The following is a 25,393-nucleotide window of genomic DNA, read 5'->3' as shown; positions in this document are numbered from 1 at the left end:
ACTATAATACAGAAAGCCATAGACATCATTTAATATTTGGTTTGGGAAGCTATTTTTAGTGACACTGCATATAATTATACCTAATAATTGCACAATTAGAGATGTAAAAATGAATCAAAGCCAAATTGTGTTTGAGTAGGAAATCTGTAGACATCTACTTCATTTTCCAATCGAGGCCCAAAATTCTAAATATAATCATGGTACCCACACACAAATTTATGTTAAATACTAACCTCAATGAAATTACTCTTTCTCCTCATTCTCTTTGTTATTTGTATGTTGCTTTCCTTAAAGGAAGAATACAAATGCCTTGCTAAGAAGCATTATGTTTGGCTGTAGGCTGCATAAGGGGAGTAAACACAAAGTACATTCGACCACAAAATGACTTTACAAGCCAGAACTACGGTAGCATGAAGCCAACCGAGGGAATCTAGAATAAAATTTTCTATGCTCCTTTCCCTTCCTTGCTCTCTTTCTACTGTAATAGCTGTGATTCACACAGGTAATGAAGAGTATAATTCCCTGATAGAAACACAGCTTCAAGATTAAGCCTTTCTTTAACTACGAAGTTTGTGTGTCCAAAGTTTGTAGTTGCTGTCTGATTTTTGATCACTGATGGTGATATTTATCATCAACTCACAACTTCCCAAATTTTTGAAGTCTTACTATTGATGGTTCAAGTAGTAGAAATATAATCTAAAACATCTGAAAATCAAGTTTTCATTTATTAGAATGTAAATAGTAATACAAATTATAATGAAGTATAAAAATTCTTTCTTCACTGAAGCAGTACCATATTGTCCTCTACCCCACAAACACACTACTCCTTCATGGTCTAATGTATTTTACAAGTCCTGTAATTGCTATTAACTCAGACAAGTTTACTTAACTAGAATTTCTCACTTTGTTCTGAGCTTTTGTTATTTACTACAATTTACTTTGAATCACTCAACAATGTCTATTATATATTTTGTTTTCCACGAGAAATTTTTTAATAATTAAGATTCTTCAGAGATAAGAAAATATTTGAATAACTTTGTGCATAAACACATTAAGATGAAATACCCATGACATTATTTTGTGTTTCTGTGTACTAGAGACAAAAACTTCAAAAAACATTTCAATGAATATACATTAAATTAAAAACTGCTTTCATCTTCCTTCAACGCATGAATACCTTCAGAATTCATATATGAAGCCTTAAACATAGACCAAAGATTTGCATAAAATATAATAGCCTTAAAAAATCTTATCTGTAGCCGGCACAGTGGCTCCCACCTGTAATCCCAGCACATTGGAAAGCTGAGGTGGGCAGATCACCTGAGGTCAGGAGTTGGACAGCACCCTGGCCAACATGGTGAAATCCTCTCTCTAATAAAAAGAGAAAAATTAGCAGAGTGTGGTAGCATGTACATGTAGTATCAGCTACTCAGGGGGCTGAGGCAGGAGAATTGCTTGAACTCGAGAGGCAGAGGTTGTAATGAGGCAAGACTGAGCCACTGCACTCCAGCCTGGGTGACAGAGCAAGACTGTCTCAAAAACACAAACAAACAAACACACAAAAACCTAATTGTTCCCATACAAAAAGAAGTCTAGTTCACACTAGATCTGAAGCATACACAATGCCGTGAGACAGGACAGAAATATATTTAACAAGTTCTATTCCCGGTTTCTGTATAAATAAAACTGTTGAATTTAAGCTTTTAAGACAAGTCAAGGAAAAGAGCAAAAAAATGTAAAAGTGAAACTTGAAAGTTCATTTCACCATCAAGGGCTCATGATCACTAGACATGCACAAACTATATATATTGTTCAAAACATTAGTTCTGAATTTTGATCTGAGTATCCCCGGAGTTTCGGTTTCATTCAAGGATGTCCAAGAGGTCAAATAAGACAATGCCATTTGCTCTTTTCAGTTTTCTTCTCTGAGAACAGCACAGCAAACTTCTTCAGAGAAATGAATTGTCCTAACTTCAGAGGCTAAAGACTCATGAATCATAGTTCTAAGGACATTTATAAACTATAGTGGCGCATGCTTGCACTCTGAACTTTTCAGCTTTAAACTCTTGTATAGTAAACATGAATAGGTACAACCTGATTAAACAAAAGCCTTTTTAATCTGACATTATTTTTATTTTTCTTTCTTTCTTCATTTATCAGCAACAGGAGAGTCTAACTAAATGTGGTAAAGTGGTTTAAGGGAATACAATGAAAAGTGTAAAATGAATTAAACCAGAGATAATCATGTCAATGTGGATGCATCTGGAAAATAATACAAAACACACCAAAGAAAGTGGCAGAAAGGTATGTAAAGTGTATAACTCACTCACATACCATTTTAGGACACAAATAAAAAATTCTGCATATTATTTCTGAGCATCACACAATATAGTTAAAGATTTCAAAAGGGCATTGAAATGAAAAACAATCGATTTATGATGTCGGTAGCCTCTATGCAATCATGTTTCAAAAACCTTAACACCAAAAAGTCTCAAAATAACCCTTTTAAAAGACTCTACCAGTTATAAATGAATAAATACTTCCCTAATTTTTAATAATCAAAGATGCCACAAACACACACATACACACACCTATACATACACATACACACACAGTCTGCTCATTGGAACATCTGATTGGCTTCAGATCATCAGTGTAATAACACTAGCAGCAAGTCTCTAAAGTTAAAACAGAAACTGACACGTTAATAAGCAAAGCTCTCCTCTAGGTAAAGATCAGAACTCCAACTAGCACATAACTCACTGGAAATATCCTAGAGTTTCAAAATTCACTGCTTTGAATCCCTGACAAGTATAAAAATTTTATATTGAAAACTTTATGCTATTCAAAACATTAGAAACATCTGAGTTACAGCTTACATTTTTAAAATCTTTTTTATGCTTCTAAATTTATTTTTATTCAAATGTAGATACCAACAAATAACATTTATGTCAATGAATTAGGGGTTAAGAATAATGTCAGTACTTTCAATCATTTGATGTACTTATTTCCAGCATTCCATTTGTATTGAAAATGTACCTGCTCTCAATGTCTGAACATTCTTTCTTTGTACTGCTCCTTTCACAGCAGGATCTTCCATTTCAGTGCTAGGCTGAAAGGCTTTTAAAAGAAAATGATTCATAAATCATATATATTTTATACAATATGGAGTTAGTGATTCAAAAAATATACATAATTAATTACCTTCAAGGAAGGATGTTTTGCAGGAGGCTCTACAAAGCAAAGGGGATATGTCATCAATTACATGTAAGTATGAGTATGACAGGGCCAACCAAACATTCATGCAGTGTTACTATCAAGCTGAGTTTTCATGCCTGGCTATAAAAATACTTAAGGTTTTGAGGTTCTTCTTGACATCTTTTCATTGCCTAGGACAGCAACATGACAGAAATATGAGGAAAATAGGAATATAGGATTCCTAAAACACAGTTTACATTTCAATAGTGAGATTATGTTTCTAATGCCTATACATAAAATAGAAAACCATGGATAGCACCGTGAACACGTGGACTAATGAGGAGAAAACAGACCATTAAACAGAGGACCAAATCAAACCTGAGGGAATCAATGTCAAAGCTGATGGTGAGTGTACAGAGTATTTTCACTCAACACATCAGAGGCATGGCTGCCAGCACACCACAAACAAATTCCCCTGTCCTGTCACTGAGGAATACACAGTTGAGATGACAGTTCGGATGAATGTGCAATTCACCTCTCATTAAAGAGAGTGTTCTAAATTGATCAGCTAGGATACACACTTATGAAATGACAGCTAATCAAAATACTCATTTTTCCCATGACCGCATGGGCTACTGCAGCACCTACGTTTCTCCTATCTCCTCGTTTGGCCTTAAATTAGAGCTTCTTGATCCACTCATGCAAGGCAGTCCAAAAAACACACCAAACAAACCGTGTAGAATAAGCTTCCAATATCAAAACATTTATCAAAAAATAAAACATTGAATTACCACAGACTTGCTGGATACGAATACACTTTCATATTGCAAAATTAGTGCAATATTTATTGAAAATGACAATTTTGGTATTCACAGAATGAATTTTACAATATTATTGCTTCTAAAATTAGCTAAGTTTGGTATATATCTTACACTGTAAAGGATTTTTATAAAACACCTATCATATCAAAGAACTGACTGTTTCGAAAAAAAATTAGCCAAAGTATCTATATGCAACTTAATCACATCTTATTCACTCATGTCAATGAGACGTCTCTCTCTGAGACCTGACAGTTATGAAGTGAGATGAGCTGCTGTGGTTTATCCGAATTCTAGCACTCCCTCCTGCCTCCAGTACTCCCCACAGCAATAACCTCTTTTGTGAGACTGGGTATATGCTGAAGCAACTGGAAGTGAGTTGTCTCAACTTTACTTAGCTTTAACTCCCAAGACCCCAGCAAATGTCTTTCTTTCCTCCCTCCTTGTCCTTTCACAATCCCTCTTCCTTTGAAAAAGTGATTTTTAGATCTGTCGTGCTTCCCTTCCTAACTGCTTTTTATGGGTAATTGTGACCACTGTTTACATCTGTATTCAGCAATAGTATACACCTGTAATCTCTCTTTTCATCTCATTCTCCTTCCCCTATGGCTAGAATCACACTCAGAAATAAAAGGAAATTAATGCTTTCCCTTGATTCTGCTATTTTTAAAATTGCTGTCCAATGGTTCTTTTTCCAGATTTCGCTAAAGGAAGGCTATTCCCTTGCTATTCAGAGCTATGTCCAAGGACCAGCACCAACATCACCTGAGTATTCATGAGAAAGGCAGAATCGATCAGAATGTGCATTTTGCAGAAGCTCCTCAACTAATTCATGAGAATTTGAATGCCCTGTTCTACACTGATATGCTTCCATATTTGTTTACCCTAGTTGCCCTTTTTGGCCTAGCCTCAATTTCTTCCCTATTATGTCCCTGAATTTAATACTACATTATAAGCCATAGTGTTCCTAATGAACTTTTAATCAGGCAATACCTTCTCTAATTAATTTCTTCTCCATAAATCACCCAACACTCTTCTTTTCAATTATGTTAATTTGGCCTATATGATACTATCCCATGAGGTTACAACATTTTCTATAAAACTAAATTATAGCCATACATGGCTGACCACTTTTGGTGATGCTCATCTATGGTAGATAAAACACAGGTCTGTGTAGTAAAGTACCTCAATCCTTAATGCCTTCCCAGTAGTGAGGATGACAGCAAGAGTAGGAAAATGTTACTCTAATTCTCTGACACATTTTGGTACTGGAAGCTCACTTTATCTTCTTTCCTATTTCTAACACCATGTTCTTCCTTCTTCTACAGAACAATTTGAGTTTACTACCCTCCATTACATACACCCGCATTTTTTTTTAAATTCCATGTACACTCTGCCCTCCTCATTCTTTCTCTTTTATTCATTTCCATTCCCTCTTTCCTGACTTGCCTCAGGTCTTAGAGTGTCTTAAAATGGAGCTCGTAACTCAGCTCCTTTAGTGGTATTCCATAGAATCAACTGCTGACCCTTGGTTAGAGACACAACTTATCACCATTTTACTTCTCCTTTACTTATTATACAGTTAACGGGACATTTTCTTTAGCTATTCGACTATATTAGTGCTTATATTTTAAAAGAAACATTCCATCAAATGACTTTTTAAACAAAATACGAATCTCACCTCCTTTTGCATTGACTATTCTGTTTCCTTTTTCACGGGAAAGTCCAGGTAAAGGCTCTGACACTTTCTCGGGGACACACTGCTAAGGTAATATCAAGAAAAAGTTTCCATTTTAAAAATTATAATAAGTTGCATCAAGAGTTTCTTATCAATCTCTTTTTATGAAACTGGGTCTCACTCTGTCAAACCAGAGCTAGAACGCAGTGGTATGATTATGGCTCACTACAGTTTCAACCTCCTGACTTCAAGCAATCTTCCCACCTCAACTTCCCGAACAGCTAGAACTACAGGTGCATACCATCATGTCAGGCTAACGTTTTTATTGTTATTTTTGTAGAGGCAAAGCCTCATTATATTGCCCAGGCTGGTCTCAAACTCCTAGGCTCAAGGAAACCTTCTACTTCTGGCTCCCAAAGTGTTGAGATAACCACTGTACACCACCACACCCAGCCCTTTGCCAGGTTTATTTAATCAATTCCTTTAAATAAACCTTAATATTGCCCAGGCATGGTGGCTCACACCTGTAATCCCAGCCCTTTGCCAGGCCAAGGTGGGTGGATTGCTTGAGTTCAGGAGTTTGAGACCAGCCTGGGCAACATAATTAGAACACATCTCTACACAAAAATACAAAAAGGAGTCAGGCTTTATGGTGTGTGCTTGTATCCCAGCTGCTCGGGAGGTTGATGTGGGAGGATCACTTGAGCTTTAGAGGCGGAGACTGTAGTGAGCCAAGATCATGCCACTACACTCCGTCCTGGGCAACAGAACAAGACCCTGACTCCACAAAAATTTCGACTTAAAATGTGAGAAAGAAGGGAGATACAAACAAAAAACAAGCCTAACTGGTCAATGAAACATGAGCTTAAGCCAAGAAAGAAAATAAACAACATGAAGTACAATAAAGTAAATGGAGAAACAGATCTATAACAGAGCCTTTTGGTCTTTCATATCCCTAATAATACTAATTAATATTTATGCTACAATTAGTTTTTTGTAAGTACTTCTGTGATAGAGTTTATTACTCTAAGACATTCAATTACTTAAATATGGTCATCTACCACTACCTGAAAGAATATTACTATAACAAAGAGAGAAACCTGGAACTTTCAACTTTCCACCTAGAAAAAGAAATGGTCACCAAAATTCTAAAGAGTCATGTATGGCTTGAAAAGGTAAATTTCATAGAACATGAGTTGGGGCTAATAAAAAGCACAAGAAATGTTTATCTAAAATCACAATGTTAAGATTCCAGTTGAATGATACTTGAAAATACATTGTAATCCTCATTGCTACTGATGACCTATTTCTAATTTATTTCCTTTTTATGTATGGCATAATTTCTCAACATAACACATCAAAACTTACACATTCTTAAATATTAAAAAATAATGCAAATGTAAGCAATATTTTAGAAGTTTAATCATTAGATACATGAGGTATATTATATTACTTATAACCTTGCACTATATAAAAATTCATTTGTCTATTCAGATTAAGCAACTATTAAGGCTGAATGTCTCATGCCAGTAACCCCAGCACTTTGAGAGACTGAGGCAGACAGAACACTTGAGCCCAACAGTTAAAGATCAGCCTGGGCAACAAGGCAAAACCCTGTCCCTACAAAAACTACAAAAATCAGCCAAGCATGGTGACACAGGTCTATAGTCCCAACTACTTGGGTGGCTGAGGTGTGAGGATCACCTGAGCCCAGGAAATGGAGATTGGAGTGAGCCAAGATCTTACCACTGCACTCCAGCCTGGGTTACAGAGTGAATCCCCATCTCAAAAAACAACAATTAAAATGCTTCTTACATGGAAGACTGTATTCTACGTACTCCAGGATACATGCAAATATGTTTACTGACCTCCAGTAGCTCATGGTATTCAGGAGTTTCCAGTGATTACTTAAACAACTAAACATAAAAACTTCTGAAACTCAAAATTTCAGAATGTGATATAAGGACTTTGAGTGGTTATTTTATTTCATTTTTTTAAGATGTAGTCTGGCTATGTCACCCTGGATGGAGTGCAATGGTGCAATCTTGGCTTGCTGCAACCTCCGCCTCCCAGGTTCAAGCGATTCTCCCTCCTCAGTCTCCTGAGCAGCTGAGAATACAGGCATGTGCCATCATGCCCAGCTAAGTTTTGTGTTTTTTCTTTTTTTTTTTTGAGACAAGCTTTCACCATGTTGGCCAGACTGATCTCAAACTCCTGACCTCAGGTGATTCCCCCACCTCGGCCTTCCAAAGTGCTGGGATTACAGGCGTGAGCCACTGCGCCTGGCCAAGTAAATATTTTAAATAAACTACAATGACAAAATTATGATGTTAAAAGTCTTACCATATTGGTATTACAAGTCTCTGCTTCTAGAACTGTTTATTTGCAGCAAAATACATGTTATTCAATTAGATGAAGTGTTTTATATAAACTCTTCATGGACAACTTATAAAACACACAAAAATCCCTTTGCGATACAAATTTTGAGAGCATAAATTTAAATTTTCACATTTCCACAATTTATATTTTTAAGACAGATAGTCTTGTTATGTTGCCCAGGCTTTTCTCAAACTCCTGGGCTCAAGCAATCTTCCTGACTCAAACTTCCAAGTAGCAGGGACCACAAGTCTACACCACCACACTCAAGTGATTTTTCTCTGCAATTTTTAATACTATTTTAGTCTCATTACAGAACCAATAATATAAGTAGAGAAACAATCTCTCCTAAAAACTGTATGATACCAAAATTGTAAGTTTCCAAGGAAAAAAAAGCTCTATGCTATGTGCTCAACAATTTTGCAACTAAAACGTCCTGGGGGAGTCCATGATTACTGCAAATAATTTGATCCACTGAAGATTTATACAGGCATAAATATTATGAAAGTCACTCTCGTATGATTTAAAAATCAAAGTGTTAGTATTTATCCAAATAAACCTTAACCAAATTTCATGTTTCCTCTATTGGAGAAAGCATTTCCTAATTTGATTTTCCTGTCACTACTTACTTTCCAGTTCATTTTTTTCAGCTCACACCCTGTCACAGGACTTATCAATCTTTGTTAGTTACCAAAGTTAAACAAATGTTTTGAATCAACTAGCCACATGTATGTTTTTCTCTGACCAACTTTCCATTACCACCATAAAACTATGATAGGTATACCACTGCTAAGTTTTAAAAGTAAATACTATGCAAAACTGGATTCAGAGTGAAAAATAATTTTACAAGAGACCACTTTACCTTAGTAGCAACACTCAAGTCTTCATCATCCGATGCAGGCAATGAATCTACACACAGATCACGGAAAATGCTTGAGAGCAAAAATGTACAATGAAAATGAGCAAGTTGATTTCTTTACAATTTTTTTAAATGCCAGTTTGTATCCAGCTTCCCCCTCAAAAAAGGAAACCATAACCTGGGGAAAGGTCAGTGATCTACATATTAAATAATGATTCTTGATATAATTAAAATATGTCCTCTGTAGTAAAAGATTTTAGTTACCTATTTCTGCCTCCACCTGTCTAAATCTATAAAATATTCAATGAAAACTGACCTTGAGCTCTATAACAAATAGTGACAGTCAATATGTTGGCAGAGCCTGACAATAATTTACCCTCACAAATTATCTCTCCTGAAGCTGAACTTAAAATTCAGTTAATGGGTGACATATATTTTGTTATCTAATCTGGAAGAAAACCGATGACCTAAAACAAGGTAGACAGATCCACTGTCTCTTGTCCATGATCTACCTCTGGTTAAAAGACTAATCTGCATCACTTCAAAATGGCAGTCTTGAGTCCTCAGCAAGGAAACCACTTAAGAAGGTCATATTGCTTTCCTTTGCCTTAAATCAGTACAGGGAATCCCCTGCAATATCTGAAATGTATGAAAGCTAAATGTACAAAAATCAAATAATGAAGGTGTATGTTCTTACTGAGAATACTTTGCCCAGAAAGACTAAAACATTAACAATAATAAAATTCCATTATTTCTACTCTATAGGTCCTGCCTTATTCAGATCCACATAAACTAGCAAGCCCTTAAAGATTTTCATAGGTGCTTAGACACCCAAGGAGAGAGCCTGCTGGAAAAACAGAGTCCTGCTAGTTGTGCCTCTATTTCCCTAAGTACTATCTAAATATCTGTCTTCCTATGGGCTCCTGCTTCCAGATTCCACTTCTGCAAGGCTCCACAGAAGTCTCCAATCTTCAAATATTCAGTCTATGAAAGCACAGATTCCTGAAAGGATGGCCTCAAATGACCAAGTGTAGGAGCCCTCTATATCCCTGCTCCTGAAAAACAAGCTAACTGGAATCTCCATCACCTGCCCCCAGCACAGACACACTACCAAAGTCCCAACTGAACTCCACGAATGATTTGCCAGACAATCATGCCCCTGATCCAGCCTCCATGAACAAAGGAAGGACATCAGTGAATTGGGAAAAGAGGCAGAGGTGAGGAGACCACCTATCCTGGGCCACAGATCTGTGTAGTTCAGCAGTCTCCAGTCCCTTAGTATTCCAGGGGCTCTACGGCACCCCTCTGTAAGTCAGGATGGAAGTAGATGATGCCACATTTCTATCTGCTGTAGACACTCCTCCCAGTGTCTCAAAATGTTTTAGCATCTTTCAGTAAAAATCTTCCAAGTTTGTCAGTCCTTGATAAATAAAAAAAAAGCAGCAAATTTTTTAGAGCTCCTTTGAATCTATTTTAATGTGCCTTTGTAGATAATTCCCAACATCTTGTGTGTCCGTTATCTTTATAATTTATTGATAAGTGTTTCTCTTCAAACTTGGCCTTCCTCTGCTCATTCCATTCTTACCCACTTTCATTGGGTTCACTAGCTAATTCCACCTTCCTTCTATCCACTGGGTGCAAGAGACTCACTCCCGTTTGTATTATTAAACACACGCCAATAGGATATAAAAAGAAGGAAGAGTACTGGGCTTTAAAATGAGTACAAATCTCATTTCTGCCAATTCCTATGTCTAAAAAAAAACCTAATCTTTTTGATTCTCAAGTTCTCTATCTAAAGAATCACTTCACCAGAATATTCAACACACGTGAAAATACTACAAGGTATTTTAATTCATTCTAAGATTCCTTAAAATTCTGTAATTCTATGTGCTTTTGATTCTGTCTATAGGAAAACTGGGAATACATAGCAGAATTTGAAAAAAATAATAGAATAAAAGAAACACCAAAAAAAGCAGAGAAGAAAGTTTTAAAAAATCAATACAAGATTATGGAAAATTCATGGAAAAAGAAACAAGACTAAAAAATGTATTATGGAAGTAAGCAAAAATACTAGCCTAAATGGAAAACAAAACCAGGAAATCAAATAATTTCTAAGGCTTGCCTAAATTTGATTTTGTAAAACTTACAGTCCTATGGCCATAGCTAAGTAAGATCTGCCCTAAAGCCTTTGATGGTAAAAATAAGATACTGGTTACCACTGAAATTGTCAAATTTATCAGGACAAACTCTTGGACTAACCACATTCTAATGATAACCTTAAATGAGAGTTGAAGGTATTTAAACTCTCATTAATTTAGACATTAAATTAATGAATCTGATTAATCTGATTCAGACGTATACCTTGATCCAAGGGCTACACAGATGTCTATCAATCTATGCTGAGGAGCAAGAGAAGGGATTTGGAAGGCAGGCAGGCTGATGATCAAAGTGGGCCAGCGACTTTGTTAACTATGGAATCATGAGCCAATTAATCAACTGCTCTAATCCATAGTTGTTTATTTAATAAACAGTAGCTTATAGAAACACAGATGTTGTGATGGCTTTATAAGATGATAAATGCATAGACCATAACAGGATGTCCAGCCCAGACTATGACACTCAACAGATACTAGTTTCTTCCATCTATATTTCCTTAGTTAACATAATTTTTAAATCTATAAAATCCTATCTGACTGCAGATTCATCAGAACTTCCAACATCTATTAAAGAAAAAGGCAAAATGCATTTTAAATCAATCATAAATATACAGAATATTAAAAGCAAAAAAATGCAGTGATGCATGCCTGTAATCAAAACTACTTGGGAGGCTGAGGCAGGAGGATCACTTGAGGAGACCAGCTTGGGAAACATAGCAAGACTCTACCTTCATTAAAAAAATTGTGCACACTTGTGTGTATGCTTTAGATCCTGTTGTTGTTGTGTTGTTTTGGTTTGGTTTGTTTTTGTAAAGCACATGACTGATGCTTTGTTACAAAGAATTCCTTTGGGAGCATACCTGGGACCTTATTAGAATTAACATTAATTATACCTATTGGTAGGTAATTAATGCATTAAGAACTGTTACTTCCCTTTGTATTTATTAAAAGCAAAGAAGAATAAATTTATTAAAATTTGGTATCTACAAGTAAACTGCAGTATACAAGTCATCCTAGTCAAACCCTATGAGACTGAGTAAAAATGTTATTGTTAGCGGAACAGGTGTGATGAGTCAACAGTGTCAAAGAGCATGATATCTGGACCAAAACATGAGGGGCAGTTAAAACAGAGTATACAGTAGTACCCCTTATCCACTATATGTGCAGAAAGACATACTTGACATGGTTTTGTCTGCTGTCACGCCACAGCAACAATCATCAACAGAGAAGGCTTCTGTGACCAAATGTGTGGAGAGTTTTTCCCCACCAACAAACAAGCAATCATTTCTGCTGATGACACAATTCAATTTTCACACTCTATCTGCAGATAACATCAGATTTATTTTAATTTATAAATTAAAGTTTATCCTAGATACATATGTGTAGGAAAAAACAGTTTGTGATTCAGTACTACTCGTAGTTCCATGCATCCACTGGGGGCGTTGGAATGTATCTCCTACAGTTAAGGGGGAACTACTGTACTTATTTTGTTATAACACAACACAGCCTCTCTAGCTCTTCAGTTCAAACTGTTCAGTTTAGGATAAAACACCCTATCACCAGAAGCCAGCAAAATATAGGAATCCGATCAGAAACAGGAATCCTTGCAAAGACTTTCCAGCTGCTAGTGGAAAAGAGATCAAAAGAGATCAATGTGTTACTCTGGCTACTACTCTTTGGGGAAGGTGCTGGGTGGTTTACATAGTTGTAGCTATTTGCTCTGCCCTACGTATAACAAGGCCCAAATTCACCTGCCATTTTACCTCCCACAGAAAAACCACTGGAAATATCACTCCTTTAAGAGCTTATCCACTACAAGGCACACCTCACATTCAGAGAGAAGCTTAAGAAACACTGGGGAGGTGTGGCAGGCTGCCAGGCAGTACTATATGACATGAAAATGTATAGAAAGAAAACCATATCAATGCCCTTTTACTACCAGAATGTTCCAATGTTTGCCCTTCTCCCTAGTAAGGGAAAAAAATTCTTTTTCACCTTACATAAAGCAAAACTCTCTTGCCATCCCTCATGACAGAATCTAGTTGTAGGTGAGTCGTGTCATTTTAATAGCTTGTTGTCAAACTCATCCCTCAAAGGAAGAGGATCAGTGAGGAACCTATAGTATTTACCCTATAGCATTCACTGTCTGCTCTTATTTCTAACCAAAGGTAAGTGAGAAAAACTTTGTGATTCCAGTTTTATAAAGTACAACCCCTGGAACTTGTCCCCTTTCACTGCTAGAGAGTCTATCGGGACCCACCTCATAGAGCAAGAGGCCCCAGTTTGTGCTGTGTGGTACTGCATGGTGTCCTTTTCCTCAACCCTTTCCATTATGTGACAAATACCTATACAAATCATGTTTTCTAAGTATGTAAGGAATATGTCATCAGCATATATCATTCTTTACAATGATAAAGAAGCAAAGGAAAAACAAAAGGACAAAGTACATACATCTTAAATGACTACATTCAATTACAATGGAGCTTTTTTTAACTATTCAAAAAGATACCCAATGTATTATTCCAACTATATGACTCTTCTGAAGAAAGTAAAATTGTGACAACAGAGTAAAGATCAATGGTTGCCAGGAGTTGCTAGGGAGAAAGTGAGAGATGAACAGGCATATCATAGAGAATTTTTAGGGCAGTGAAACTGTTCTGTCAATAATATTACAGTAATAGATACATATCATTACACATTTGTCCAAATTCACAGAATGTACAGCATCAAGAGTGAAGCCTGAAGTAAACTATGAACTTTGAGTGATTAGAATGTGTCAATGTAGGTTCATCAGTTGTAACAAATGTACCACTCTGGTGGAAAATAGTAATAATAGGGGAGGCTACGCATGTGTGGGAGGCATGGAACATATGAGAAATCTCTGTACCTTCCTCTCAATTTTGCTCTGAACCTAAAACTGCTCTAAGAAATAAAGTTACTGACTTGAAAAAAAGGTATTCACAGCTGGGCACGGTGGCTCATGCCTGTAATCTCAGCACTTTGGGAGGCAGAGGTGGGTGGATCACCTGAGGTCAGGAGTTCAAGACCAGCCTGGCCAACATGGTGAAACTTCGTCTCTACTAAAAATACAAAAATTAGCTGGGCATGGTGGCAGGCTCCTGTAATTTCAGCTACTCAGGAGACTGAGGCAGGAGAATCACTTGAACCCAGGAAGCGGAGGTTGCAGTTAGCCAAGATCGTGCTACTGCACTCCAGCCTGGGTGACAGAGTGAGACTCTGTCTCAAAACAAACAAACAAACAAGCAAACAAACAAACAAAAAAGGATATTCATTGTCTATGCATCCCAGGATCTTCCAGAACAAAAATTAAAAAAAAAAAAAAAAAAAAAGATGGCCAGGTGCAGTGGCTCATGCCTGTAATCCCAGCACTTTGGGAGGCCAAGGCGGGTGGATCACCTGAGGTCAGGAGTTTGAGACCAGACTGACCAACATGGTGAAACCTCGTCTCTACTAAATACAAAAAATTAGCCGAGCATGGTGGTGTATGCCTGTAGTCCCAGGTACTTGGGAGGCTGAGGCAGGAGAATCGCTTGAACCCAGGAGATGGAGGTTACAATGAGCTGACATTGTGTCATTGCACTGCAGCCTGGGCAACAAAAGCTAAATTCTGTCTCAAAAATAAAAACAAAAAATAAAGGATATTCACTGAACCTGTTGTTATAATATATTTAAGCAAGACACTGTGACCCTAAAAATTAGAGATCATTGAAGACCAAAGTAACAGCATGTGGTCATTATTTCACAAATTGAAGAATATATGATAAATAAATAAATTTAATTGCATGCATAGGTAAGAAAATATTGATAAAATGATTGAATATTTTATCTTATTTCATAATTCTAAACACGGATTTAGCACAATATGAAAACTAGATTATTCATGTAATCAAAATAAAAGACCATTTTTATTCTAATTTTAACTCAGAAATTATGCTTATTTAACATTTTACTGAAAGATTAATGAGTTAAAAAGGACAGATTATAATTACCTAACATTGCTATGGTAACTTACATGCAAATACCTGTTAGTCACCAAAAGTCAAAAAAGCAACTGGCTTTACAACTTCAGATGGATCATACAACAGAAACTAGTACCAAGTTACCTTATAATATTGAGTGTTACTAAAATGAAATTTTAAAACAACACCAAAGTTTAAGTTGGGGTTATAAGTGTTGTGCAGAAAAGATTTCATATAGCAGGCAAGAGACTGCCATCCTTAGAAAGGCCTGCAGCATGCAAGGCTGGCCCTTGGCTGGTGTTTAGGAAATTGGAATTGGGAGGGTTTCCACCATTCCCTGAGAAGAGTGGCTCACTGTGTTTAAAGTGTTTATAGAAACAGTGCGGTTACTCTGAACAGCTGTTTTCCTTCTAGAAGTCTGGAATTTGGATACCTGTGAGGGAGAGTAACCTCCATATAAAAACTTGGGTACTTAAGTCTCTAATGAGACTCTGGTACTGACAGACATCACTGCACCTATGTTGTCAAAATGTGAGCCTGGGAGAATTAAGCAGATCCTGGGAACTCCACAGGAGAGAAGTCCTGGAGGCTTGTGCCTGGTTTCCTCCAGACTTGACCACTGCACACCTTTTTACTCTACTAATTTTACTTGTCCCCTTTCTTGTAATCAGTTAAAGATCTGAGTATGACTCTTTGCTGAGTCCTGTGAGTCCTTCTAGTGAACCACCAAACCTGGAGGTGGTCTCGGGAAACCGGGACACATATGCATTGTATAAGATTTTTATTAAGTTGATATGATACATGTAACTGTAATCAGATGGCTATTTCACAGAATAACTTTCCCTAATCTGTTTTTCTTTTTTGGCCTTGATGTTTGACTTGGAGATTCTTGTATTTCTATATCTATCCAATTGAATAAAGCCATAAAAGAAATAAACGAAACAATAATGTCACAAAGTAATGTGAAATAAGCAGCAATCCTATTTTAACCAAATAAAAAATAAAGGATCTGGGTGATTGACAATATGTCCTATAATATGAATGTTTCTAGAAAAAAAACAAAAAGGTGGTCAATTTTCTGCAACTCAACTGGGCTTCATTCCTTTATATAATAATTGTGCAGGCCATGTGCAGTGGCTCACGCTTATAAATTCCAGCATTTTGGGAGGCTGAGGTAGGAGGATCACTTGAGCCCAGAAGTTCCAGACCAGCCTGGGCAATCTAGTGAGACCTCATCTATTAAACAAACAAACAGAAAACCCTCAAAAAGAAAATTAACCAAGTGTGATGGTGCATGCCTGTTTGGTCCCAGCTATGTGGGAGGCTAAGGTTAAACATGAAAGGCTCATTTAAGGCCAGGAAGCAGAAGTTGCAGTGAGCCAAGATGGTACCACTGCACTCCAGTACCAGCAACAGAGGGAGACCCTGTATCAAAAATAAATAAATAAATAATTGTGTATCAGGCCAGATGTAACTACACAAGACTGTAGGTCCCAGGTACTCAGAGGATGAGGTAGGAGGACTGGTTGAGCCCAGGAGTTCAAGGCTACAGTGAGCTGATTGTACTGCTGAATAGACACTGTATTCTAGCCTAGGCAACATAGAAAGACCCCATCTCTTATAATAATAATTGATTCATTGTGCATCATTCAAGTAAACTGTATAACTGGAGAAAAACATATGACTATTGAATATACTGTAATAGTCTACTACTGATCATAGAGTTCCTGTTTACTGCTTCTAATCTTTTTCTTCGTTTCTTATACAATTAAAAACATGATTCACCCATTAAAGGCAGTTCATCACAAAACAAGTCAAAAATCCAAAGAACTGCATCCAAACTATAGGATGTGTTATCCACTGCTCCCTGTAAACAGTTGGATTTGGTCACTAAGAATCAGCAAGACTTTTAACTGTGTGTGTGTATATGTGCATGTGTGTATGTGTATGTGTTTTGTAAAGTATGACAGATAAAACCACTTTGCTTGTGTTAAGAATATGTAATATAACTTGTGCTTCTCAATAAGGAATTGCTTTTCTGTCTTCTGTGCTCAGTAGCTATCTTCAAAAAATAATCTCCTATTTGTATGGATGTATGCTGTTCAGTTTTACATTTCTTATTGCATTTATGGTACCAGAAAGGGATTGCTGAGTTCCCATTTCTAAGATAGTTACTTTCTTAGTGACACAAATCAACATGTAATACAGTTCACCCTTCAACAGCAAGGGTTTCAACTGCAGGGATTCACTTATATGCAGATTTTCTTCTGCCTCTGCAACCCAGAGACAGCAAGATCCACCTCTCCTCCTCCTCCTCAGCCTAATCAACCTGATGATGATGAAGACCTTTGTCAGGATCTACTTACGCTTTATGAAAGGTCAATATGCTTTTCCTGATGATTTTCTTTCTAACAGCTTCATTTCTCCAGCTTACTTTATTGTATGAACACAGTGTATAATAATGCAGCACAAACAAAACAAGTGTTCATCAACTGTTTATGTTATCAGGAAGCCTTCCAGCCAATGGTGGGATATTACTAGCTAAGGTGAAGGAATCAAAAGTTATACTCAGATCTTCAACTGCACGGGGATCAGAGTCCCTCACCCCCACATTATTCATGGGTCAACTGTAATTCTTTATTTACTAAATATAAAAAATTTATTATAAAAATGAAATAGAAGATCCATTTGTATAACAAGTTCAATTTGTTATAATGTGACTATAGAGGAAACCTACAACATACTAACTTAAAAATCTTTTTTCTTATTTATGCAAAAATATTATATAGGATTGTAGGGATCATGATTAAATAAATGAATTTTTTCAGACAATAATGTTTGAGATTATAAATTAGCTACAACTACCTTCTTAAATAAATCTGAATTTCAAACTAAAGTTAAATTTAAAAAATTAATTTACTTATGTAAATACACATATACACATGCAATTCATACATATTTCTAAACTGGCTTTTTTTGATTAACACTAACTACCTTAATCTTGTATCTTACTTTTCATTTTCTTATCAAGAGTAGGATCACCAAGAGAAATAAGAAATTCACTATCAGAAGTCTTACCTGGATTACCATTTTTAAGTATTTTCTTTTTAATGTTCCAAAATTTGTTGTTTAATTCTATGTATATGAAAGTAATAAATAAAATTGCTATTTTAATACTGAAATAAAAAATATTTACCAAACATATTAAATTCTAAAACAATTTCAGGCAATATCAGACCTAATATCAGAATTTTAATGTCCCATACATTTCAAATTTTTTAACCTTACAAGCTGATTAAGCTTATAATTAAAGAAGAAAAAAAGTGAAGTACTCATAAATGGAGGAAGCACAGCTCAGTAAATTAACTCTAGTTAGCAGGACCTCATGCAAAGTGTCCTGCACTCAGAATAAGTCCTCGCTCTGTAACCAATAGGTATTCTGTTTACAGACAAGTTGCTTCTCGTAGGCTCCATGGTTTCTTCTAAAAAACAAGGATTTTACTACCTACCTCACTAGGTTGTTAGGAAGATGTAATGAGATTACATGTTTAAATGTTCAGAGAAATAGTAAAACAATGGAATAATTTATTCTTGAACGTTATTGCTGAAACAATTTTTGGAATCCCAAATAAAGCTCAGTGCGTGTTTTTCTATAAGTCCTAATATTCAAATGTTGCAGTTTTCAGAAAATGTTATTAAGTGCTAATTTTGGTTATTAGTTGGATTCATTGTGGCTTGTAATTCAGGGCATTTTACCTAATTAATAACTTATTACTAATATATATACACACATATATACACATATATATATACACACACACACATATATATATGATCTCATTAAAATAGATTATCTAATTGTCTCCTATCACTGAGCTCATCAATCACACCAAGGGCAGAAAACTAATAGGTATCAAAACTTGGCTTGGACAACTACCACTCCTTCTCTACCTCCTCAAACTCGGAGCCAGCAGATCTGTGCTAGGATGCTGGATCTCCATGGTCCTCTCCAACTAACAGACAAGACAAAACCCTGCTTTGATTGTTTTTCAGATCCATGAAGGAAACACAAGCTGACATTTTCTCATTCCCAAGACATGTACTAACAACATGTAACATCCCCTTACTACTCAGCTCTTTTCTCATTTCAGAGATCACCATACATCAATAGTTTCATACTGATAATCACAATTTCAATATTGGGTGTCTCCTGTTTTGGTTTCACTCACACTACTTCCTTGGAGCTACTCAACAAACAGTCAAATGACCTTCCTGGGGCTATGCAAAATATGGAATGCTTTCTGAATTTGTGTGCCATCCCTAGGCAGCAGCCATGCTTATCTGCTCTGTATTGACCTAATTTTAAAATATGTACTGCGGAAACAAGTACAAGGTCCTGTTTGATACATGGATACTCATGAGTCATGGATGAGGCTTAGCTCTATTAACTCCAACTCACTTAACTTTAGATTCAGAGAATTTTATTGAATGGCTTCCTGTGAGGCAGAATTTTAAAACATATTTAAAACTTGAGAAAGAGTTGCGATTAGCCTAGGAGATTTTCATTATTATAAAGACACACTACTTGAGGGGCCAACTGCAAGTTGGTTCCCACTACTCGCTGGAAAGGTAACACGGAACCTTCTGCTATCTAACCTAAGCTGCTGCACAGGATGTAAAAAAGCCTCAAGGTACCGATCTGATAGCAAAAGGGAAAGGGAGCTCTGATCTTTTCCTGCAACATTATTTGAACATCCCTGACTGTTGAGAACAAGTCCAACTAATATTGGTTAAAGAAAAGACAAACATGGCTCTCAAAGGATAACATACCATGAAGGCCTAGGCTAAGTCTAGCTAAGAGGTGGGCTCCAAATAAGGTTTTTAGTGTAGGGCAAGCATCAGCTTGCTCAATGTTTGTGTGGGTAAAGCTAGGAGGCCTAGCTGCCAGAGCAGGGTGCTGGGGACAATGATTGAACATAAATACATAAACTAATAAACACTGTAGCTTTGAACTCTATGTATGAATCACCACGAAAACTGAGGGGTCTGAATCAGTGATGGCATTCTGGTGGCAAAGGTCAATCATTATCAGATTGTAGGACCAGTTACAATGGCAACAATACAGCAAGTGAGCCCGATCATTCTGGAGACAACAGAATGATTAGAATGGCCTTTTTCCCCTTCTTCTGACTTGTGAAGAAAGGTTGCCTTCCTCGGACTTAAGAAAGCCCTTAGCTTCTTGGAAAATTCAAAGAAGGAAGACACAGGGGATAGCCCCAGGGGACAATACAAGATTTTCTGCTCAATTGGACATTTCGAGATCCAACAACTAATTAGAAAAGTCAGGCCAGGCATGGTGGCTAGCACTTTGAGAGGCCGAGGCAGGAGGATTACTTGAGCTCAGGAGGAGTTCAAGAGCAGCCAGGGCAACAGAGCAAGACCTTGTGTCTATTAAAAAAAAAAGCAAAAGAAAAGAGGTCAAAGATGTGGCTCCTTTTATCCCATGCATGGGGATTATACTTAGAATAAAATGAACAACATTGAGATCCCTAAGGACAAAGGTCTTACAAATCCTGAAAAAAATCTTGCCCTCTACTTCTAACTAATCTAGATTTCTGCTTGATTTCTGGCTAAAAGGTAAAACTCACTGCTATTTCAAACTCCCAGAACCAAACTATGAACTCTCACCTAATGTATAAGATGGAATAATTGCAATTGTTTTAAACTTCCATTTAGTATTAACTGGTCTTTTAACATAAACCCTTATTTTGTCAACCCACGAGAAAGAGCATAACCTTCTGCCTCTCGTCCACATGTCTTGAGTGAAGACATTAATATTTTGCTTAAGAAGGATGTTGACAATACCTGGTGAGTCATAGTGCACAGCAAGCGTGAGGGTTGTTCTAAAATAACAAAGAAATAACTCCACTCAACAACTTTAATAAAGACTTTTTTAAACAGCTAGTTTGATACACTTTACTATTTTAATATCTGCCTGTCAGTGTAGACGTAATAACCATTTGCATGTACTAGCTTGAGTCTATAAGCAACTAGGGTGCTCAAGTGTTCATCTTTGTAAATTATCACCAAGGCTAAAAGGAAGGGACAACAAGGAATCCTCTTGTCCCACAGGGGTATGACATAATACAACTTGCTAACTTATAGTCCTCTGGTGGCCAAGAAATTGTGCTGGGGTCACTTATCTAAAGTAGGCAAAGATTTAGATGAAGATTTCCCCATTGCTTTCCTAGTCTGATATATTATAATTCAAATCAGCTAGGGGTCAGATAAGAGTTATCTGCAGGCGGAAAACAACAACAACAAAAAAAACAATAATAATGACAATACTAGTAGTCGTAAACTAAAAGTCCACACCTTAAAAATTAATAAAACTGGCCAAGTGCAGTGGCTTACGCCTGTAATCCCAGCACCTTGGGAAGTCAAGGAGAGCAGATCACGAAGTGAAGAGATTGAGACCATCCTGGCCAACATGGTGAAATCCCATCTCTACTAAAAATATAAAAATTAGCTGGGTGTGGTGGCGTGCACCTGTAGTCCCAGCTACTTGGGAGGCTGAGGCAGGAGAATCACTTGAACCTGGGAGGTGGAGGTTGCAGTAAGCCAAGATCACACCACTGCACTCTAGCCTGGCAACAGAGTGAGACTCCATCTCAAAAAAAAAAGAAAAAAAAATTAAGAAAACCAATACAAAACCCTTTAGCTAATAAAAGATTACACTAGCAAAAACATCAGATTATAAATAACAAACACTCTATATTATAAGAAAAGATGAATTCTACTACATACCGTTCTTTATGTTACTCAGTTCAAATATTTGCTGGTCTACCTGATTCTTCATGGTGGTATTTTTCACTATATGACAATAATTACATTAATCTCATTAATATTTCTGACTTGACTGTTACCACTCTAGAATATACAGGTTTTTATTTTTTAAAAAAAAAAAAAAGAACTACTGTACCATCTCAGCTTATTAACGGCATGTACATTTGCTTTGTTTTTCAATAAAAAATCTACCATTTTCTCTTTCTTGCAAATTACAACAAATAAAAGTGGGGTATTATTGTCCTATAAAACAGCAGAAAAAATTAATAATTCACAAAATTACGTATTTCTCAACTGAATTGAAAATCTTATCTAAGGTGCTTTGAACTTCAACATGCAGTATAGAAAGCAAGTAAATGAAAAGCAGGCCCTTCCTTCTCACTCCTCTGCACTTTCTGATGTGCTGCTCGTTGCCTTGCAAACAACCCTCCTCTGTCTCCCCAGATTAACTGTGGTCATTACCAAAACTCACTCTAAACATTTACCAGTCCCAAGAATCCTTGCTTTGATCACAGCACTTAGCATGGTACATTGTAATCATTTCATTGTTTCCCACTGAAACCAAGAGCTTCTTGAGGGCAAAAGCTGTATCTTTTGTCTCTATAGCCCCAAAACCCTAAGACATAGTAGCAAATATTTTGGGTTTTTTACATAAATTAATGATCTAAATTATTCTCTCTAAAGCAGTGTTTCTTAAACTATATTCCAAAGAATATTTGCTTTACCAGAAGTATACCCCAAGAGAAAGACTCCATGACCATCTGCATTTGAGAAATATTACAAAACTGTATTTTATGTCCAATAATCAAGAAATCTCTTGAATGTTACCTAATCCCCATTTGATAATACTATTTGTGGCAAACATTAACATTTGAGAAATTAAGAGTTTCAGAGAAACAGTTGCCAGAGCTCCCCATTACAGGTGGAGGTTTCCTCTGGGTGGTACAAACTTGCTTGATTCACTTCTATCAGTGGTGTCAGGATCCCAGATGCCAATGTCAGGCACTCCTGCTCCAAATGGTCACTATCAAAATGAGCTCTGAATTAAGAGAGACTGGCTTCAAATGCACTTATTTTCCTTATTATTAAATAGTCCGTAGATTTTTTTCCTAATACAAGAGAATAGATTTTTATCTTTACTTTTAGAAAGCTCAGTATGTTCTGTGTAAGAGAGATAGGTTTAAAAAACTTAAAAACAAATACTTAAAAGACCAAAGCTCAGTAAGAAATACTATTCTCAATTACAATGGTAATCCCGGCACCCTAATGCAGTTCTACTTTTTAAATCCATTTTTATTGGCTTCCACTTAAATGGCTATTTAAAATTATTTTTTATTTTAGGGAAAACATAAATCAGAAATAAAACATAAGTGCTTGTCAATAAAAGTTCTCTTACTGATCCATACAGATTATTTCTAGCATAATGAAAGCCAGTAAGTCACTTGCATTTTTAAGGAAGAGTGCTGAGGAGAAAGATGTAATGTCTGCAATATTCATAAATTATCCAACTATAACCAGGAATAACCTAATAAGGCTTCTAGGCATTCTTATGGGAAGATGACTATTTGTGGTATATATAAAGAAAAGAGTTTTAAAAACTTCTAAAATTCAACTCCATAACTGAGGGATTTATATACTCTATAGACTACATATTATAAACAAGCACATGCTGACTTAAAAACCTTGAAGTATTTATCAAAATATACTACAACATAAGAGTTGTAAAGTCAAATACTTACAATGACAAAGGAAAGTCACCTGAGTAAGGGAAGTACTGAGGTGGGCACAGTAGCAAACTGGAGAATACACGCCTTCTACAAAGGGGCAACCTCTGAACAACAGACCAAACAGTGATAAAAACTCAGGGGACACCAGATTTGACTTTTTAGGATAAGCCTTAAGTCCAGATTTCTACACAAGTCTTCTAAATTTTACGTGTTGATTCAACTTATACAGGCAACCAAATCTGTGTACCACATTAGAATATAGCCCTAGTGTTTTTATATTTGCTATAAATGTATTACTAAATGGTTGTGTATAATCCAAGTATTTGCATGTAAAATATTTTCTTTCTCTAGTGTCATGTTTTACTAAAAATTCAGGCTCTCATATATAATAAAAATGGTTAAAAAGACTTATAATACTTGTTTTAAGAATTTTTCCAACATTTATTCATTTAAAATATATTGGTAGATAATTTTCCCAGATTGTTAGCCAAACAGATCATCGGTTCACAGGACTGCTAAAACTAAATTATTGTAAGAATTCCTACCTGTATTCTTATTAACTTTATGGATTTCAGTGTTTAAAACTGACATTTTGGTCATGCTAAAGCTCTATAAACTTAACAAACATACTGAGATAGTTCATAATACAACTTCAACCAAAAAGAAATAGTTTAGGATTTGCTACTATTCTAACTGAGAAAGCCCAACTTGTAATGAATATTTGTTGACACATAATCACCTGCATGGCGACAAAGGGACATCAAATCCTGAAAGGGTCAGCCCCTACCTATTGAAAGATTACCCATAAGCAAATTTCTAAAGACTCTCTGAATGGTAGTGAATGATTAATGGTGGGAAGGGAAAGGTGTTATTCTGTAAGTTGAGAGATATTGCCAATAATATTTCCCTTTCACATCCCAGTCACAGATGTAGAGAAAGACAGATAAAGTCTTGAAAAGGAGATTGAAAAGGAAAACTTTGAAGGAAGTAGCACCTATCAAACACAAACTCTTCTAGAGATTTCTTACATTTTTGAAATACAGAAATTTATATATTGCACTTATCTATTCTGGGGTTCTTAATCAGGAGTGTATACAAACCCTTGAGGGTTTTGTTTTTTTTTTTTTTGGCCGTTGCTGTTAGAGACAAGAGTCTCACTATGTTGCTCAAGCTGGACTCAAACGCTTAGGCTCAAGCAGGGACTACAGGAACATATCACTGTGCCCAGCTTCGAGAAGATGTTTTTAAACAGGTTCAGGCCTTATTAGGTCTATTACATCAAAATCCTCAGGGGAAAGCCTACAATTGTAGATTTTTAACAAAATGTCCTCAGGTCACTGTAACGCGCAATTCTGAGAATTAGTGCGGCAATCACTTCAGTCTCATCTCTCACTTGCATGGCTAATTCCCTTTATCAGTTGGACATGTAGCCAAAAAGAGAAAAGAGTAAGAGATGGTGTCATTTATTAAAGCTCCAGTTAAGTTTCCTGGGTATGGGTAGAACAGGGACAAGTAAACTCAAATTCCTACTTGATTTTGCTATTTATAAGCTCCTTATCTCCCATCTTCCCACCAAGACATACTAGATTTGAGAAGAGTCTTTAGACTCTTATCTAAGTGGCTGTTTCTGCCAGGATGGGCAATAAGTCAGTTAATAATTTGTTCCACCTTCTGCTGAAGTTTTTCTCACTTTGTCAACATATATTCACTGCCAATCTGGTTTCCTCAGACTCCTCCTAAAATTAATCTCCAGGC

At 36.3% G+C, this 25,393-nt stretch overlaps 1 non-coding gene and 1 pseudogene across 1 annotated transcript; both read right to left on the bottom strand.

Annotated features, from left to right (window-relative positions):
* LOC102119192 (putative ankyrin repeat domain-containing protein 20A2) overlaps positions 1-25,393 on the bottom strand; it is a 42,078-nt pseudogene that overhangs the window by 11,253 nt on the left and 5,432 nt on the right.
* Positions 19,349-19,455, bottom strand: LOC123567319 (U6 spliceosomal RNA). Its single transcript, XR_006690239.1, has one exon. It is a non-coding gene; the product is annotated as a U6 spliceosomal RNA (small nuclear RNA).

The sequence above is a fragment of the Macaca fascicularis genome, chromosome 10 (assembly GCF_037993035.2).
Source record: "Macaca fascicularis isolate 582-1 chromosome 10, T2T-MFA8v1.1".
In the NCBI taxonomy this organism is placed as follows: domain Eukaryota; kingdom Metazoa; phylum Chordata; class Mammalia; order Primates; family Cercopithecidae; genus Macaca; species Macaca fascicularis.
The sequence above is the reverse complement of the archived record's forward strand: the minus strand, read 5'-3'. Positions and strand labels throughout refer to the sequence as shown.